This window comes from Schistocerca americana, chromosome X, assembly GCF_021461395.2.
Source record: "Schistocerca americana isolate TAMUIC-IGC-003095 chromosome X, iqSchAmer2.1, whole genome shotgun sequence".
In the NCBI taxonomy this organism is placed as follows: Eukaryota; Metazoa; Arthropoda; class Insecta; order Orthoptera; family Acrididae; genus Schistocerca; species Schistocerca americana.
This window is the reverse complement of record NC_060130.1, coordinates 112,074,935-112,087,548: the sequence shown is the minus strand read 5'-3', so window position 1 is coordinate 112,087,548 and position 12,614 is coordinate 112,074,935.

The following is a 12,614-nucleotide window of genomic DNA, read 5'->3' as shown; positions in this document are numbered from 1 at the left end:
GGTTTGTTAAGTTGTGTGAACCACATGACTTCTATTCCATTTTTCCAGCCTTATATAAATAGTTTCCACCCAAATTCTGTAACTTAATTAATGCTTGAAATTATGTGAATCGTGTTCGATTTTTCAATAAAGAAATATAAATTGGCTCGATTTTATTGATAATATACTTAAAAATTAAGTGATTTTCCTACAAAATAACTTAATTACAAAACCCAAAGTGAATTATCTTTCACATTCTAAGGACCAGGATTTTTCTGTCCTGTATGTGAATTATTACAACACAACAGAAAGGCATATGCAAAAAATTAAGCTCAGTGAACTAAAATGAAGCATATTATTTGAATTTTCTGTTTCCCGAAAATTTACATTTCCTGAAGAAAAATCACTTTTCAAATACTCTCTTCATTTTTTGTACCTTCATTGAAACCTACAGAGAAGAGGGGACAGGAACTGAGACAGCGGAGTCTACCAGCTCCTTCACACATCGCTGTCACGTACCGCTGCAACGCCTAAGAAACAGATTGTTTTTTAGATAAATCACAAATAACAATACTTGCGAGAATGATACTAATATAAAGCTTTGTTTTATTTGCTTCAGGTCCCGTGTGATAGGAGGTCGTCTCCTTATCGCAGCAGACGAGGTCTTGACGTGGTGTGGAGAGCCACCTTATGGCGGCGGTAGTGATATAACCCTCTCGCCTTTGTCCACACGCCGACTACCGGAGCGAGCCGCACTGAAGGCTGCCTCCACTCTTCTCTGGAACTTCTTGTCAGCTAAGTAAGTGCTTGCTCTTTGCTGTCATGTGGTAATTGCTGTTGCCAAAACCTCCAATTCTGATGTGACATTCTTTTATCTGTAGTTTTAAAACCTCTCATCTACCGAAGATTGCTTTGAACCCTACAATGCAGTACCAGGCGTGGTACTGCTAGATATGGTGCACCGTTACCTTTATCCGATCACTGAGCGCTCATACCTAGCCAGTTACAAGGGGAAGGAGGATTGCAGAGTAACGGGGACTCCTAACTGTGGAGTACCTCGGCATTTTTCACATTAACAAACATTGCCACAGGTGAAAGAAGAGCTACATTAGTTACTCGAAGCCTTTTTAAGTAATATAACCTAGTCCGTGTCCTGGACGGCGAGTGTTCGTCGTAGACAAAAGTATCGTATAGAGTGCACGTGCCAAGTATGATAGAACCGCTTTTGTTCCCTATAAACGGTGTAACAAAAATGTATGGCACAATTTGCAGGACACATTCCTCACACGTAGTTGAAGAAATTATGTTACATGAACGCAGCTGTAGAAACGCTTTGTTTCCGTGTTACAACTTATTTTGTACAACTCATTAATCACGACATGCATCGACCCGCCGTCGTAGTGAACCTCGGATGAGCTGATGTGGCCCTGGAGTATTGCGTGTCGTTTCACAGCCTTCCATAATATGGGCAGGGAGACTCTGAACATCTTGCACTGAGAGCTTTCAAGTGCCCCCAAAAAAAAAAGACCAGTGGGTTTAGGTCAGGAGGGCGTAGAGGCCAGGCAGTTGGTCGATCTCTACCTATCCATCTGACACCGAATCCGTTATTTAGAAGCTAACGGACATTAACGCTAAAATAAGGAGGCGCTCCATCGTGCATGATGTACACGTTTCGTCGCACTGCTAAAGACACATCTGCTAACAGATCTGGTAGAACATTCTCTACGAAATTATGATAATTTTGTCCGTTTAGCCTGGGTGGAAGAAAGTGAGTAGCTACGAAACAGTCAGCAACAGTGTAGGCCCAAATACTGATAGAAAATCTTCGTTGATGACTTGCTTCAACAATTGCGTGAGTATTGACATCTGCCCCTACACGCCGATTGTGACTATTGCAATCAGATCTCGCTGAAACGACACCTGATATGTGAAAGCGCCGTTGCGCTTAAAATTAGGGTTGACAATTTGTCGAATAAGCTATTAGCAGCACAGTACCCGTGCAAGAAACTCAGCTGCTGATAGCGCCAGCACACTCTGTAAATTGTATGGCTACGGCTGGTCCTCGTGTAATACTCGCCAGACAGTCATGTGGTCAACAATCAGTGATGCAGCTACATATCATCAAGTGCATGAAGAACTGCCGCCTTCCGCTGCGGTTCCCGGCGTCCTTGTCCTTCTAGGCCTCCCCCCGTAGCGTGTATCAGGCTTAAACGCCTCATGTTCCCTACATCGATCAATGGCATCAAACGTTTTCTTGTCTGGGTACCTTCGTCCTGGAAATATCTCCCAGCGCAAACGTTGAGCGCGAGCACCATTGCCGTCAGGTAATCCATACATCAAATGGACATCTGCCATATTTCATATTTGTGTACACAGCCACGTCTGTAATTAACTCCGCGGTCGTACTGATCGTTGGAACAGTTGATGTTACCTGTAAACAAGCAATGACGTACGTCGCATGGCAACCGGCGCGTGTCAAATAAAACACTGGCAGTGCACAACGTAACCAGACGTCACCAAGAGTGCACGTTCCCCATGATTCTAACTTTCTGTTCTTGTGTGTTTCCCATAATTAATGAGTTGAAGAAAATGAGTTGTAACATGGAAACAAAGAGTTTCCAGACCCATGTTCGTATAATATAATTTCTTCGTCTAAGTGTGAGGAATGTGTCCTGCAATTTGTGCCGTACATTTTTGTTACACCCTGTATACAGGGTGTCCAGGCTAGAAGTATACTTAATTACATCCTTATACCGAAAGAACTTGACATTTTACTTTGTTAAGTAAATACGCAAACGATGGAGACACTTTGCAAGATGTGAGCCTCACCATTTCATGAACAGCGCTGAGTTCCGTGCCGCACGCGCGCGCCAATGATAAGGCACACCTATCTCGACATGTTGACGAACAATGCATTTCCATAGATGCTTCCCGACGTCATTTTCCACGACGATAGTGCCCCCCCCCACCATAATGAGAATGTTACCACATTTGTCCATGCGACGTTTGCTGAGCGTTGGATCGGAAGGTTGGTGGTGGGGGTGGGGGCATTGCCTGGCCCCTCTGTCTCCCGGTCTGATTTCGCTGGATTTCAGTGCATGAGGGTTTATCGAGGACACTGTTTACACAACATGGGTTCGTGACCTGGTAGATTTTAAAGAGCGGATATACGCCAGGTAGAGGGTATAACATCTGTCATGCATGTGAACAAGTGGCGAGAATTGGAGTACCGTTTCGATATTTATCGAGCTACAAACGCTGCCGACAGTGAACTGTACCAGCATGCATAAAAATGTTCGACCTCTTGAGGACATCATCGGACAAATAAACTTATAAACCTTAATAGGTACTGAAACACACTGAAGACCCAATAAAACTGTTACACCAGCCTAATATCGTGTAGGACTCACGCGAACACGCAGAAGTTCTGCAACACAACATGGCATGGACTCGACTAATGTCTGAAGTAGTGCTGGAGGGAATTGACACCATGAATCGTGCAGAGTTGTCCATAAATCCGTAAGAGTACGAGGGAGTGGAGATCTCTTCTGAACGGCACGTTGCAAGGCATCCTAGATATGCTCAATAATGTTCATATTTTGGGAGTTTGGAGGCCCAAAAGTGTCCCTTGTGCCACTCTGTAGCAATTCTGCACGTGTGGGGTGTCGCATTGTCCTGCTGGAATTGTCCAAGTCCGTCGGAATGCACAATGGACGTGCATGGATGCAGGTGATCAGACAGGATGCTTACGTACGTGTCAGCGGTCATAGTCGTATCTAGACGTATCAGAGGTCCCATATCACACCAGTTGCACATGCCCCTCACCATTACAGAGCCTCCACCAGCTTGAACAGACTCTTGCTGACATGCAGGGTCCATGAATTCATGAGGTTGTCTCCATACCTGTACAAGTCATCCACTCGATACAATTTGAAACGAGACTCGTCCGACCAGGCAACACTCCCAACGTCGGTGCTGACGGCCCCAGGCGAGGCGTAAAGATTTGTGTCGTGCTGTCATCAAGGGTACACGAGTGAGCCTTCGGCTGCGAAAGCCCATATCGATGATGTTTCGTTGAATGGTTCGCAGGCTGACATTTGTTGATGCCCCTCCATTGAAATCTGCAGCAGTCTGCGGAAAGGTTGCACTTCCATCGCGTTGAACGATTCTCTTCAGTCGTCGTTGGTCCCGTTGTTGCAGGATCTTTTTCCGGCCGCAGCTATGGCGGAGATTTGGTGTTTTACCATATTCCTGATATTCACGGTACACTCGTGAAATGGTCGTACGGGAAAATCCCTTCTTCATCGCTAGCTCGGAGACGCTCTATCCCATCGCTCGTGAGCCAACTGCAACACCACGTTCAAACTCACTTAAATTTTGATAACCTGCCATTGTAGCAACCGATCTAACAACTGTCCCAGACACTTGGTGTCCTATATAGGCGTTGCCGACAGCAGCACCGTAATCTGCCTGTTTACATATCTCTGTAATTGAATACTCATGCCTATGGCAATTCCTTTGGTGCTTCAAGTGTATAAACAAATGTTTTTATATTTCTCTGTCCCGGACCCCTTTACATAAACGATCCAAAGGATACGGTCTGGAGAAATCTGGGACAGTTTCCTGTCTACGCTGTAGTGTACTAGACAGTGTCGTTTCTAATCGGCTGTAGATGGATGCAAGGTGACTTGGAAGGAAGTTTTTTTTTTTTTTTTTGTATGATGAATGACGTATTTCTCTAAATGTGGAACAATGTTAATTAATCCAGATGAGTAGCAAAACAAACCTATAATGTTCTAATACAGTATTACTCATGTTCTACTTGAAAAAATCGCGCCTATTAAATATCTATCGTAACGTTGTAGAACGACATGAAATGAAACAAGCGTGAGGGGTAGGTTGCACGGAAGGCATATGGTCGACATCGGTTTTCTGGGTGAATTCTAGGTAAGTGTAGCTCATCTATAAGTAAGACTGCGTAAAGAACACTTTGCAACCCATTCTTGGGTACTGATTGTGAGTTTCGCGTCTCTACCAGGTAGGATTAAAGGAAGCAATTCAAAGTCCTGTTACTGTATCTTTTACCGGTAGGTTCGATCAACACGTGATTGTTATGGAGATCTCGGCTCCGTGAGCCCAAATGGGAAGGAGGGAAGAAGACATTCTTTTTGTGAAACACTATTGACAGCTTTCAGCGAACCAACATTTGTCACGTTTCCCCCGTTCCATTCGCGACCTTCGACTGTCAAACCTCTAGATAGGCTCCAATTTCTTTGATCTCATTTCATGAGATGTATGCGAGAGGAAGTAGTATGCTGTACTCGTAATGTATGATTACGTAATTTCAACAGTAAATCTCTTTTGTAGCGACTGCCACTGCAGTATGTTGAGCATCTCTGCAACGCTTTTGCGCATGCTAAGCGACGCCGTGACGAAACGTGCCGCTCTTCTTTCGATATTCCCTATCTGTTCTATTAACCCCATCTGGTAACAGTTCCATACTGATAGGTTACTCATTTACCGGTTAGACAAGTGTTTTGTAATCTACTTCTTTCGAGGATCAACTGTATTTCCTCAAGATTCTGCAAATGAGTCTCTGCTCAGCTCTTAGGTCGCTTAAGACGGTTACTCCCACGTATTTTATGGCTGTTACATTTCTCAGTAATTTATCGCCAACAGCGTAATCTAACAGTAACGGATCTCTTCGACTATTTATTTGTGATAAGTCATACTTCTTTGTGTTCAGCGTCAACCGTCAGTCCTTGTAATAATTATTGATCCTCCGCAGGTCATTACAACCGTCCTAAAGACAACAACATCGTCCAGAATTATCCAAATTATTTAGATATACGTATTGTAGCAGTAACAGCCTTGTAACAACCGTCCTAAAGACAACAACATCGCCCAGAATTGTCTAAATTATTTAAACATGTGTATTGTACCAGTAACAGCCTTGTAATATTCTCTTGGAGTACACTCGAAGCTGCTTTTACATCTGACGATTTTGTCAAGCTGTGAACGCCATATTAAATTCTGTCTGCGGAATATAGTCACAAAAGCGCTCAGTCCACAGGCCTTGCCGAGCCCATCGGTACCGTCCGACCGACATGTCATCCTCTGGCGATCTCGACTCTGGAGGGGCGTGGGGCCAGCACGTTGGTCCCCAGCTGTTGTCAGTTTTCTGACCTGGAGCCGCTCCTACTCGGTAAAGCAGCTCCTTGGTAATTTTCAAGAGTTTCTCAATATAATATTTTCCTGATTGAAACGCTGCTAGTTCGGTTACGAGTGGACGCTCAGTTGTTTGCATGAGTATATTCGGAATTATATGTTCAAGCAGTTTTCGAGAAGGTTTAAAACATTAAGTGGATATTAAGTGGCCTAAGGTTCTTAGAATTATTCACCTTCTTTTGCGAGTCAAGAGGAGTTATAAGTCTGATTTTCTGCCATTTATTTGGTTTTCACCTAATTATGCAGTTCTTCTCGAGTTTCAGTATCCACCTCTTTTGAATTGATCGAAATATTCTAAAAATGGTTCAAATGGCTCTGAGCACTATGGGACTCAACTGCTGAGGTCATTAGTCCCCTAGAACTTAGAACTAGTTAAACCTAACTAACCTAAGGACATCACAAACATCCATGCCCGAGGCAGGATTCGAACCTGCGACCGTAGCGGTCCTGCGGTTCCAGACTGCAGCGCCTTTAACCGCACGGCCGAAATATTCTACTTGATATTCTTATGTACTTGTGTTATCTCAGATGGACTAGTAAGTTTATTTGTTTACTGTTAACTTTCACGGAATAGCTTCGTTATATTCATTTTGTAGTTGATTTTCCCGTTTGAGGTCAATTGGTGAGCTATCTTGTCTGAAGAGATGTTCGGTTTTACAGTGGACGAGGCTGTATTCCCATTCGGGTTCCTAAGTAGTCTCCTTGCTCTGTATCGATTTCTATTTAGATGACATTCTTCTGCGATTTTCATCCAATTATCCATTTTTGGTGGTGTCAACAATGTGACGAGTTCATTCCTGTTCCCTGTAAACTAAGAAGCATGTTCTGTAGTAGGACCAGAGACATACGCGTTTTAGGATTGCACTTCACGCTCATGTCAACAAATGATATCGATCGTTAATATCTCAAAAGTAATACACCCTAATAACAGAAGAAATGAATACCTGCACAGGCGCGACACGGGAACAGCATTTTTACGTTGCCCCCTCATAAAGCTCAATGTAAGCAATTATTAAAACTGCCGGGTTGCGGATTAAGTAGGAAAGACCTACTACAGGGTGGCGCATGAAATGTATTACCATTTTGTTTTTGAATATAAACTTTATTGTCAATACATTCGGAAACGAACAAATACTACAATAAAGAGCCGTCCATGGAGATTTGTTCTAACTCAGCACATGCTCAATATGTCCACCATTTCGTTTCCTAACTTCCTTCAAACGAACACTGAAGTTAGTGATTACCCTACGGCATATGTCTTCCGTAATTTCACTGCAAGCTTGACGAATAAGTCTTCTGAGCTCCATTAAATCACGTGGATGTTTCGGGAAATTTTTTTCCTTTAGGTACCCCCAAAGAAAAAAGTCACATGGATTGAGGTCTGGACTATCGGGGGGCCAATTTTGTCCGTCATTGAAGCGACCTGGAAACCTGAGCGAAATGATCCGCATGTCGAAATGCTCGTGTAAAAACTCCAACACAGTGTTTGCAGTATGTGGCCTTGCTCCATCTTGCATGAACCACTGCGTGTTGAAGGGCAAGGCAGTAGCAAGAAGCTGTGGAATGAAGCTACTCCGAAGCAGGCTCAAATAACGCTCGCTCTTCACAGAAAAAGGGTCCAATAAGTCCATGACTGGAAATTGCTGCCCACGCTGTAGTCCTCGGAGCATAATGTTGTCGTTCATGAAGCACTTGTGGGTTTTCAGTGGCCCAAAAGCGTACATTTTGTTTGTTAACCACACCGTATAAATGAAAATGCGCCTCGTCTGAAAACCAAACGTTGTTGAGAGTTCCTTCCCTATCCTCCGCCCACTGAGCAAACAGTAGTCTCTGCTGCTGTTGTTATTCAGTGAGCTTCTGTGCACAGGTCATCTTGTATGGGCACATATGGAGGTCACTTTTAAGAATGCGTTGATCGGACCGTCTGGATATTCCCAGTTGCACTGCTGCCTTTCTACACGATTTCCCGGGATTTGTCTGTACAGCAACTCGTACCGCTTCAGTATTCTCTGGTGAACAAACAGGCTTAGGCCGAGGTCGCTTCGCTTCCAATACTGTTCCTTCCTGTACAAATTTATTGTACAACCTATGGATGGTCTTCTTGCAAGGGATCCATCGTGTGTTAAACTGTTGTCGAAAACGCCTCTGAGTCACAACAAGGCTTTTCGTTCCATGAAAAAGTAACACAATTGCCGATCGTTGCTGTGTCGTCAGTCTTCCATTGTCAACCATTGCTGCTTACTAGTCTCCTAGCGGCAGTATCGTGAATTACACGTCATTTCGTAACTCATTTGTTTTTCCAAGCCCTGCTGGTACTGCTATAGAGATCCTAGCGGGATATCTAATGTGCGTCGTAAATTGTGAAAGAAACAATTCGTGCGCCACCCTGAATGTGTAAAAAGAACCAGCATTTGACTTTCTGAAAGGACATTATTTTCGAGCACCCTATTCCGCTGGTCGATCTTGTAGAGATACTACAGCTGAATACGTTAGCATAATTCGTATAATTAACTGAAATTAGACGAAATCGTATGGCGGTCCGTGTGAGGCTGGATAGTCCTTCGGAAGAACTGCCCAACACGTTGGACGTGAGAGTCAGCGGTGTACGAGTAATAACGCTGATTTCGCTCCTCCAAATAAGGCGTACACGGCTGCCATACTTGCTTCGGACGACACGGACATACAGGTTTACGCGTCCAGTGCTGTCTCCAGTGAGAAACTGTTTCCTGGCAGCTTTATCAGCGAGGTTGCCTCTCGCCAGGTTTTCTGTTACATTCTTCAACCTGTATTGTGGCGAGAGACCGTATGTCCAGCACAAGACACACACGCTTGACTCAATTGACTTATTGTTTATTCACAAAATTCTGATAACTTGAACAACTTAAACCTACTGGGAGAGTCTTCCAGATTGAACACCAAATCAACAAACATCTTCCCTAATTCTTAGATGGTATAAAAGGATATTCTTACTACTACCAAGAATGAAGTCACATGCTAAACTATATAGTGTGTAATCTTCCCCCTCCTTCCTAATTCCCCTTATTTGTCCAGATTTGCCTTTTATGAAGATTTGAGAGGAATAAGATTTCAGTAAACTTTTTAGTTTATTTAGCTTTTCTTGTAGAGAAGATTCCACTGCTTCTTGTCTAGGGTTCTCTATCTTGAAGCTGAAAATGTCACGTTTTAGGTCCTCACTTTTGGATTGATATAAATAAATTTGAAGACTGTTGTTGCAGAATTTTTTTTGTTACGTTATTATATTTTGTCACATTTTATTATATCATACAGTCTTTTGATTTTTCACGTTAACAAAACCGAAATTACATTGTTCGCTCAAAACACAAAAATACGTCCAATCACGACAGAGGCATGCTTACTACTCTCTCACTCAGCGGAAATGACAATATTCCGAAGGGTTTACAGTTTTTCTTGACAAATGAATTTCTATTGGTTTCTGTTAGATTATTACTTTCAAGTTTTATTTTATAAATGAATCCAGAAATAAACATAGTATGCAGTACAGTACTGCGTAATTAAACATAGAAATTTGACAGTAGTTCGTAATTTCAAATGTTTCTAAAAAAATAATATTAACTGTACATTCAAAACTAATACTGATCGATTATAGCATCGAAAATAAAGTTAATCCCTTTTCATAAATTTTAGCTTGAAATATAAATACTGTGTATAAAATTATATGAAAGTTTTCAGAAAAGCAGCTGAAATAATATTAACCTTATTAACCTGTCCAAAATTCGAAAAATAATATTAGTATTGACAACTACCGTTGACGAAAAGTAATGCTAGAGGGGGATATCCCGTTACAAGTGGAAACAAAAGTTAAGCTCTGAAACGCTTCTCGTACACTAGTCCTGAATGCTAAGTTCTTTTACGTGTAAAAATGACGTCAAGTTAAACTTCCTCATTGCAATCCCCGAAATGATGTCCTAGTCGAGCCCGGCTAGCTGGTAACGTCCGGTGTCCGGTGACGCGACAGAAGCAGTGGCGGCGGCTCTCGTGACGACCGTCAGCCGATGTCACTGCTTTCTGCTGCCTCAGCGAGACCTTCAATCCTCGCTTCGCAGAGGATTACTTCGTTTTCATTGGCTGCAGAGCTGAGCCGCAGAAGCAGAACATAATGCCGGCCTGCGCACGACGATTGTGGGTAGCCCTCCGTTGACGCCGCTGCTGCTTAAATTCCTCGCCCTGCTGCGGTACGAACGGAGCCGTGGGTGTTGCAATATTGCGGCCAGCAGACTTTCGGCCGCTGGCGCCCCGTGGTAGGCGGCCACAGCAAAATTTATATGCAAAAATTATTAAAGGTGAAAACAGATTCTGCCTCGGAGCGAACGATTTTCGTTTGCGGTTGCAGCAGCCACCGCAGCTATCGTGATGTATTACAGAGCGAGATGAACAATCGAGTTGGCACATCAGACTGTGAGAAACCGTAGTCTTCAATACATGAAATGTATTCGCAAATTGCGAATAGGATAAGCGTCAGCTGTGGAATGGAATGACGACAATGAAAGTTTATGCCGGACCGGGACTAACTCGGATTGCCCACTTAACACAAGCGGTAACCTTATCGTGAAGCTATCCGAGCAGACCTAAATTCCCATATGTCTACAATTACACGTCTACAACCTGCACGCCTACATTCATTATGTATATTACCGTACAGGGGAGAAATTTTACACGAAAATCTCTCACCTCGTGTGGCGGATAAAATACGACATTGCAGCGACCGTGTTGTTCAGAACTACGATGCAAAGTTCCTTCGGACATGCATGCAACAACGCATTTGTTAGCTCACACCGGGCAGACGACGTTCAATTAAAGCGTCTCCCTTTACGGGAATATACGAAATGCATGTACGAGTGCAAGTTGTAGGCACATAGTTGACGACATACGGAAGTTTGAGTCTGGTCATGGAGCGTATTCAGATGGCTTAATGGTAAGGCGACAGCTCGCGATTATCAGGAAATCCGGGTGCGGGTCCACGTCCGCAAAAAATTTCACTGTTGTCGTTCCATTATACAGTTTATGGATGTCCGTATTCGCAACTGCAAAAACAGTTCATGTATTTCATAACGACTGTAGTCGGCCCAGTGTCTGTTCCTTCAGACGCGCATGCATGTCCGAAGGAACAGTGCACCGTAATTTTGAACAACCCAGGCACTGCGACATTGTACATAGCCTTCACTGTTTGCATACCTCGAGAATTTGCTGAGGACCACACACTGTTTGGGATTCACCCAGAACATCAACCACCACCGCGTGGTCGTTCCGACGACGCCATAGAGAAGCGCTCTCCCAACAGGACAGTGAACGAGTACATACACTATCCGGGTGCCCGAACGTGATGCGGGATGATCACTACAAGTCACGAGAGTCGGAGCCGGCAGTGTAAAACTAGGCGGAAAGTATGGTGTTGTCAGGAGAGAGGCAGTAGCAACGGGTCGGTCAGGGGACCTCAGTGGCTCCCAACGTGGAGTCACCCGCCTTACAAATTCATCAGCGTCATTGAAATCCTTATAAAAGTGCCCAAGGCGACTGTTGCTGATATCATTGTGTAGCGGAAACGCGAAGTAACAACAGCAGTTACACAGAACACCAGGCAGACCTCATATACTGACAGAGAGCGACTGTCGAGCATTGCGGACGGTGGTAGCACAAAAAATCGCATGAAGTCAGCGCAAGAAATCACTCGTGAGTTTCAGAGCGCTACCAGCAAGCGCAATGACTGTGCATATGGAGTTAAAATAACGGGGTATAATGGTCAAGCAACACCTCATAAGCCATACATTTCTGCAGTCAATGCTGAGCCACGCTTGACGTGGTGTAAAGAGCAATATCATGGGACAATGGATGACTGGAAATGAGTGATATGCATTGATGAATCACGCTACACCCTGTGCCAATCCAATGGAAGGGCTTGGGTTTATCGGATGCCTGGAGATCATTACCTGTCATCATGTGTTGTGCCAACAGTGAAGTACAGCGGAGGTTATCTTACATTATGGGGGTGTTTTTCTTCGTTATGATGTTATTGTGCTTAAGAAAACCCTAAATGAACACATTTTACAGCACTGTGTAGTGTGTACAGTAGAGCAACAGCTCGGAGAGGATGATTGTGATAGCATGACGACGCACCGTGCCATAAAGCAGCATCTGTGAGGTAACATTCGTCAAATGTACTGCACTGCCCAGAGTCCCGATCTGAACCCACTGGAAGATCTTTGGGATGAATTAAAACGCCGACTTCGCTGCTCCATTCTCCAGCGTCCAACAACCCCAACTTTGTCTGGTTTTATCTATTGCCGGCCGCTGTGGCCGAGTGGTTCTAGGCACTTCAGGCCGAAACCACGCTACTGCTACGGTAGCAGGTTCGAATCCTGCCTCTGGCA